The sequence below is a fragment of the Pipistrellus hanaki genome, assembly GCF_964339955.1.
Source record: "Pipistrellus hanaki genome assembly, chromosome: 18".
Taxonomy (NCBI): domain Eukaryota; kingdom Metazoa; phylum Chordata; class Mammalia; order Chiroptera; family Vespertilionidae; genus Pipistrellus; species Pipistrellus hanaki.
The window spans coordinates 35,035,230-35,042,497 of record NC_140520.1 but is presented as its reverse complement, the minus strand read 5'-3'; positions in this window follow the sequence as shown (position 1 = coordinate 35,042,497).

Here is a 7,268-nt window from a genome sequence, read left to right as displayed (position 1 = left end):
ATGTATTCACAAACAAATTGCTAAAAGAGATTTTGCTGCCTATGGTTTCTTCTAGCATTTTTGAGGTTTCACGACCTAGTTTTTTTTTTTTTTTTTTTTAAAGTCTTTTATCCATGTTGAGTTTATTGTTGTGTGTGGTGTAAGTTGGTGGTCTAGTTTCATTTTTAAATGTATTTGTCCAATTTTTCTAACATCAGTTTTTGAAGAGATTATCTTGAGTCCATTATATGCTCTTTGTCAAATATTAATCGAGTGTCAAATGGCTTGGGTCAATTTGGGGGGGAGGGTCTCTGTTCTGTTCCATTGATCTATATGCCTGTTCTTGTGCCAGTACCAGCCTGTTTTGATTACAGTGACTTTATAGTATAACTTAATATTTGGTATTGTGATCCCTCCAACTTTGTTGTTCTTTCTCGAGAATGACCCCTTTTAGCCCATGTATCACATCTTTTTTTAAACATTCATAAGTCCAATGGCACAAGTAATTTTTATGTCTTGGCTACTGTGAACAAGGCAGCAATGAACATAGGGGTACATATATCTTTATGAATAAGTGTTTTCAACACTTTAGAGTAGAAACCCAAAAAGGGATTGCTGGGCCCTGGGGGGGAGCTCTATTCTTTCTTAATTAAAAAAAAAATTAAATTTATTGTGTGCCTACCACCCAAAGTCAAATCGTCTTTTGTCAGCATATATTTGACCCTCCTTTACATTTTACTAAACTCTCACCCCCTTTCCTCTAGTAACAGCCATTCTGTTGTCTATGTCTGATTTTTTTTGTTTGTCTTTCTTGTTTGTTCATTTGTTGCTTTCAGTTTTATAACCCACACATGAATGAAATCATGATGTTAGCTGAGGTTTAATTACTTTATTGTGTTGAAGTAATTTTCTTCTATAACTAATTAATTGGATATAGATCCCTTTGGAGGGGAAGGAAGAGGGAGAGAGATAGAAATATCAATGATGACAGAGAATCATAGATCGGCTGCCTCCTGCATGCCCCATACCGGGGATCCAGCCCACAATTCAGGCATGTGCCCTTGACCAGAATTGAACCTGAGACCTTTCAGTTCGCAGGCCAATGCTCTACCACTGAGCAAAACCAGCCAGGGATAATTGGGGGTTTTAATTATAAATGAATGTTGTATCTTATCAAATGTTTTTCTGCATTTATTGATATGATCATATAATTTTTATCCTTTGTTTTGTTAGTGTAGTGTATAACATTGATTGATTTGCTTATGTTTAACCATCCTTGTGCTTCAGAAATGAACTCCATTTGATCATGAGGTATTAATCTTTTTAATGTATTGTGTTTGAATTGCTAGTATTTTGTTTAGGGTTTTTGCATCTATATTCATCAGAGATATTGATCAATAGTTTTTGTTTCTTTGTTTTTGTGGGGGATTTATCCTTGAAAAGTTTTGGTAATGTTGACATCATAAAATGTGTTTGGAATTATTATCTTTTCTCTAATTTTTGGGGAAACATTGAGAAAGATAGGTGTTACATTTTCTTTAAATATTTGGTGGAATTCACTAATAAAGCCATCTGGTCCTGAACTTTTACTTTTTGGGAAATTTTTGATGGTTCTTTTAATTTCCCCACTCTTGATCTGTCTATTGATGATTCAGTCTAGGAAAAATATATATTTATGGGAACTTATCAATTTCTTCTAGGTGGTATATAGTTGTTTATAGAATTTTTTGCGTGATCCTTTGTATTTCTGTAGTGTCTGTGATAACTTTTCCTTCACTTCTGAGTTTGAATATTTGAATGTTCTCTATTTTCCTTAGTGAGTCTAGCCAGAGGTTTGTCAATTTTTTTTTTCAAAGAACCAGCTATTTGTTGATTTAAATTGGTATTATCTTTTTGTTCTCTATTTTATTTAATTCTGCTCTAGTTATCTTTTTTTCTTCTTTTTCTGCTGACTTTGGGCTACATTTGTGTTTCTTTTTCTAATTTTTAAAGATATAATTTGAGATTTTTATTGTGTGTGTGTTTTTTTAAAGATAGGCTTGTAGTGATATAAACATTTCACATTACTACTTCTAATTCTTCCTAAACATTTTGATATGTTGTATTTTCTCTATATAATTTTTTATCTCTCCTCTTATTTCTTTTTTGACCCAGTCATTTCTAGTAGCATGTTTTTAATGTCCATATATTTGTGTGTGTGTTTTTCTGCCTTTTTATAGTTGATTTCCAATGTGAAAACATTGTAGTCAGAGAAAATGCTTGATATAATTTCAGTCTTCATAAATTTGCTCTGACTAGTTTATACTTTGATATGTGGTGTATCCTTGATAATGTTTCTCATACTCTGGGATGAAAGGCTCAGTATATGTGAGTTATGTTCGTTTGGTCTAGTGTTTCATTTAAGGTGATTTTCTTCCTGATTTTCTGATTTGTCATAGCTGTCAATGGGATATTGAAGTCTTCTATGTTAATTGGGTTTTTATTATTTTTTGTTTGTTTGTTTGTTTGTTTGTTTTTTTTGTGCTGTTAGTAGTTGCTTTATATATTGGTCCTCCTGGATTGAGTGCATAGATATTAAGAAGTGGTGTGTCTTCTTAATATATTGTTCTTTTTGTCATTATAAAATGTATATCTTTTCTTTTGTTACCTTTTTTATCTTGAAATTTATTTTGTCAGATATAGGTAATGCTATACCTCCTTTCCTGTGGATATCATTTGCCTGGAGAATTATTATTTTTGCCCTTTCAGTTAGGGTCTACAGTATATTTGTTTTTGCAGCTTAGATGTGTCTCCTTAAGGCAGCATATGTTTAGGTTGGTTTTGTTTGTTATCAAATCTATGCCTTTTTATTGGTGAGTTTAGTCCAATTACATTCAGTTGTGGGTGTTTTTTTTGTGTGTGTGTGTCCAGTTACCACGAGGTTTATGTAAAAGAAAATTTTATATGGACAGTATTCTTTGTTCTTCTGAATGCATGTAATCACCATCCCATTTCACAAATTCATTCTTTTGCTTCTCTTTTTTTATGCTTTTGTTGTTGTCACAGATTATCCCTACTTATGTTATGTGTTCATTTTTGAATTCGAGTAGCTTTTGTCTTCTTCCTTTTTTAAAATGCTATTACCTGCTTTTGCCTTCGTGTGATATTTAAGTGTACAGTACAGTGCCCTATTCTAAAAAAGGGTTGTAATATCATGCTTCTGTCTGCCTGTGGGTAATCTTCATGTAGTTTTATGACCTTTTGTTCTTTTGTTCTTTGTTTCAGTTATATTAACCACCGTGAACATTTCTTGCAATGGAGGTCTTCTGTGGCAAATTCCCTCAGCTGCTGTCTGTCTAGAAAATGTTTTATTTCTCCTTCATACCTAAAGGATAACTTTGCTGGGTATATTATTCTTGGCTGGTAATTTCTCTCTCTAAGTAGTTTGAATATTTTATTCCCAGCTCTCCTCCTTTGTAGGGTTTCTTCTGAGACATCTGATGATAATCTAATGAGATTTCCTTTTTAGGTTACTGTCTTCTTTCTTGGCTACCTTGGTAATTCTTTCATTGTTATTACTTTTTGACAGTTTCAATATAATGTGCCTCAAGTAAGGCATTTTTAAATGGAGGTAATTAGGTATTCTATTTGCTTTTGGGATTTAAGGATTTAGTTCTTTCCATAAGTTTGGAGATTTCTCACCAACTATATTTTTTGGAGTAGATTCTCTGTTTCCTTTCCCATTTCTTCTTATTTTTTATATGTCCATTATTCTTATACTGCTCTTTCTGATGGAGTCAGATAGTTCTTGTAGAGTTCTTTCATTAAAAAAAATTTCCAGTATCTCTCTTCTTTGCCCTGCATCATTTCTAGATTTCTGTATTAATAGCACTAATTCTTTCCTTCATCTGATCAACTACATTTCTTAAGATTGCTGGTTTATTCTATATCTATTTTATTGAGTTTTTCATCTCCAGAATATCTATGTGGTTCTTTTTTAAAAAAGTTTTAATCTTGTTAGTAAAGTACTAGTTTTGTTCATTGATTTTATTTCTGGGTTCATTAAATTGCCCATCTGTGTTTTCTTGTATCTTGTTGAGCTTTTTGTAACTGCAATATTGAATTTTTTTTTTTTTTTTTTACTTAAATCACTTGTTTTTATGTCTAAGTTCATTTTCTCAAGATTTAAAAATTTTTCTTTCTGAGCTGCCTAATTATCTTGGTTATTCATGGTGTTTGATGGATTTCTTTTCTAGTAGATTGATTCAAGAAAAGTCTGATGATTTCTAGTAGGTGACACTGAATCACAGGTTTTTTAGTTCTCTTGAACTGCTCTGGCTTTTCAGATCTCTGTGAGTTGGTGGAAAATGTCCTGTGATTTCTGGGAAGTTGGACATCTTTTCTGTGTCTAGGTTGCTTCAGTGTCAGGGGACAAACTCTGCAAGGGAATGCGGTGAACATTAGCTTTCCCAATCTGTAACATCCCTATGCTGTCTGCTGAAGCTAGACACTGCTGGCAGGTAAGCACAGTGGGTGGGTGTGGGGTTAGCTGGGAGAAGCAGGCTGCTATCTTTGTTGCTTTATATCCAGAAATGGTGACTGGCAGACCTCAGTGGTCTCCCCCTTGTGTCTCCACTGACCCTGGAATTGGTTGCAGAGTGCAGCTCTTGCTCAGGGAAAAAATGTTTCTGTAGTATTCGCCTTCAGGTTTGCAGATAATGCGCTCTGCAATCCCACACTCACTGCTACCGCTTCTTCTGGGCCCTGCTTCTAGCTCTGGGAGGGTGAGAGGAGCAGTGATGGGAGGTGGCCAGGCTTGGTGGCTTTGTTCCTCAGTCTGAAATGCCAATTGCCAGACAACCATAGCCATACGTCTGTTCTTTGTGCTTGCCTAGGTCCCTGGGTTCAGCTGCAGCATACACTGACCACTGTATTGCTAGGAATCTCACTGTATTGCTCTGTTCCTCTCTGAAGGGAGTGCCAGCGACAACCCAATCCCTTCCCTCTGTGGGCTGAGACTCACAGTGAGCTCCAGGTTGCAAGCTCAGGGATTCATCCCTGGCACCATCTTAGCTCTTCTCTCTCCCAGCTCCCTGGTTTGCTCCCCTTGCCCTCCTTCAGGTGTTTCATTGTGCAGCTCTCTCAGGTGTGTTTGTGGGTTGAGAAGGGAACTCTTTGTTGAATTACAGCTGTTTAAATAGCGGAAACTTCAAGGGGAGAAACCAAGGTGACCTCTCACTGCACCATTTCTCTGACCTCTATTATTATTGTATTTTTTTTTTTTTGGGGGGGGGAGGGGGAAAACTCTATACTGTTTCCAGAGTGGCTGTATAAATTAACATTTTTGCCAGTATGATAGCTTCTTTTCCTTTATACCCTCTCCAACTCAAGTTATTTCTTATCTTGTTGATGATAATAGCTATTCTAACAAGTGTGAGGTGGCAACCCATTGTGATTTTAATTTGCATTTCATTTTGACTAGTGAAGTTCAGCATCTTTTCATATATCTGTTGGCCATTTGAATGCCTTCTTGGGAAAAGTGTCTTTTCAAGTCCTCTGTCAATTTTTAAAAATTGATTGTTTTGTTGTTGTTTTTGAGTTATATGAGTTCTTTATGTAATTAGCTCCTTATCAGAGATTTTGTTTGCACATATCTTCAAACCTTTAGTTGGTTGCCTTTCATCCTGTTGATGTTTTCTTTTGCTGTGCAGAAGTATTTTGGTTTGATGTACTCTGATTCATTTATAAAAATTGCCCTGGCTGGCATGGCTCAGTGGTTGGAGCATCAGCCCATTGCAATTTAATTCCCAGTCAAGGCAAGTATCTGGGTTGCAGGTTTTACCCTGATCTTGGTTAGGCACCTCTGGGAGGCAACCAATCAATATGTCTCTCTCATTGTTTCTCTCCCCTTGTCTCTCTCTCCCCATCCCCCACTCCTTGCCCTTTCACCCTCTCTAAAAAAATTTATATCAGTATTCCTTACATTATTCAGGTAAATTTTTGGTTTGATTCAGATCATTAATTTCATAACAAGAATTATGAGACATATTCTTTGAGTGTTCAAATATGGATTAATTTTGGCCATATAAAATAATGATAATTTTTCTGAACAAAAAAATTTAAGATTCTCACATTACCTCAGAATTCTCAAATATTTTCCCCCAGCATTGAACATGAGGTATCTAATGCTAATGTCTTAAAATTCAGACAACGGGTGAGACTGAGTGTAAACTTTTCTCCATACTGGGAGCACAATTCTGTGAGTCCTCTATAAGCAGAAGAGTAGAGGTTTTAGGCTGGGTTTTTGTTGTTGTTTTCTCCTAAGGACATCTATCTGAAATATTAGTGGCTGGCATACCTTTAGAGCTCTGAATAAATGCCAGTTGAATGCTTATATGAAAACCAAACAAAGAAATAATATTTAAACTATCTCCAGGCTGCCATAGCAAGCATTAATGAAAGGGAAAAAATAAAGACTCAACATAGTAATTAATTCTCCCATGAGCACTAGAGTCCCCTGAGTCACTTCTCTGCCTCACACAAAATTCCTCTCTAATCAAATGCCACCCAGGGGACACCTGAGCTCCCAGGCCATGAACTGTCAGCAGAAAGCTGCATGGCTGCTCTTCAAACTCGGAGCACCTGTGCACACACTCAACTCACTTAGGGTAGAATGGGGTTCCGAGGCCTCTCCCTGTGTATTCCCAACAGACCCATTCATACAACATGAGTGAGAATGTCTGTCTATCAGCACACCACTTCCAGGTCAATGCCACTCATGGTTCCCTTCAATGGCCACAGTGTGCCTAACTGGGGAAACTGAGAAGAACCGCGTCTTCCTTCGATGATCTGATCCTCTGTATTGCTACTGCTGCTCCCTTTTCATTATGGAGTATGGAGAGTTGTCTGTGATGATACAGCTACACTCAAAGTGCCTCGTGTCTTCTAATAATGTCTTTGTGAAGAGCAGAATAAAAAGCTAGAGTCAGAGGGGATAAGGAGAACAGGCAGGGGAATGAGAAGAATGACGATAGACTCCAGAGGAAAGGGTACCCAGAGGATAAAGAAGAAAGCAAGGCTGGGATGCTGATAGGTGGGGGAGGAGACCGCAGAGAGATAAGGAGAGGGGGAACTGCTGGAAAGGTCACTGGCCACTACCAAGGACCTTCTCTCACCTCCTTTTGTAGAAAAGGATACGAGAACCCAAGTATGGACTTGATTTCTCCAAGGCCAAGGGGGACAAAATTTCCCAGCCAGACCACAGACTTGCAGACCTCCTTGGAAGCCAGACTCATTTCATAGCGGTTGGC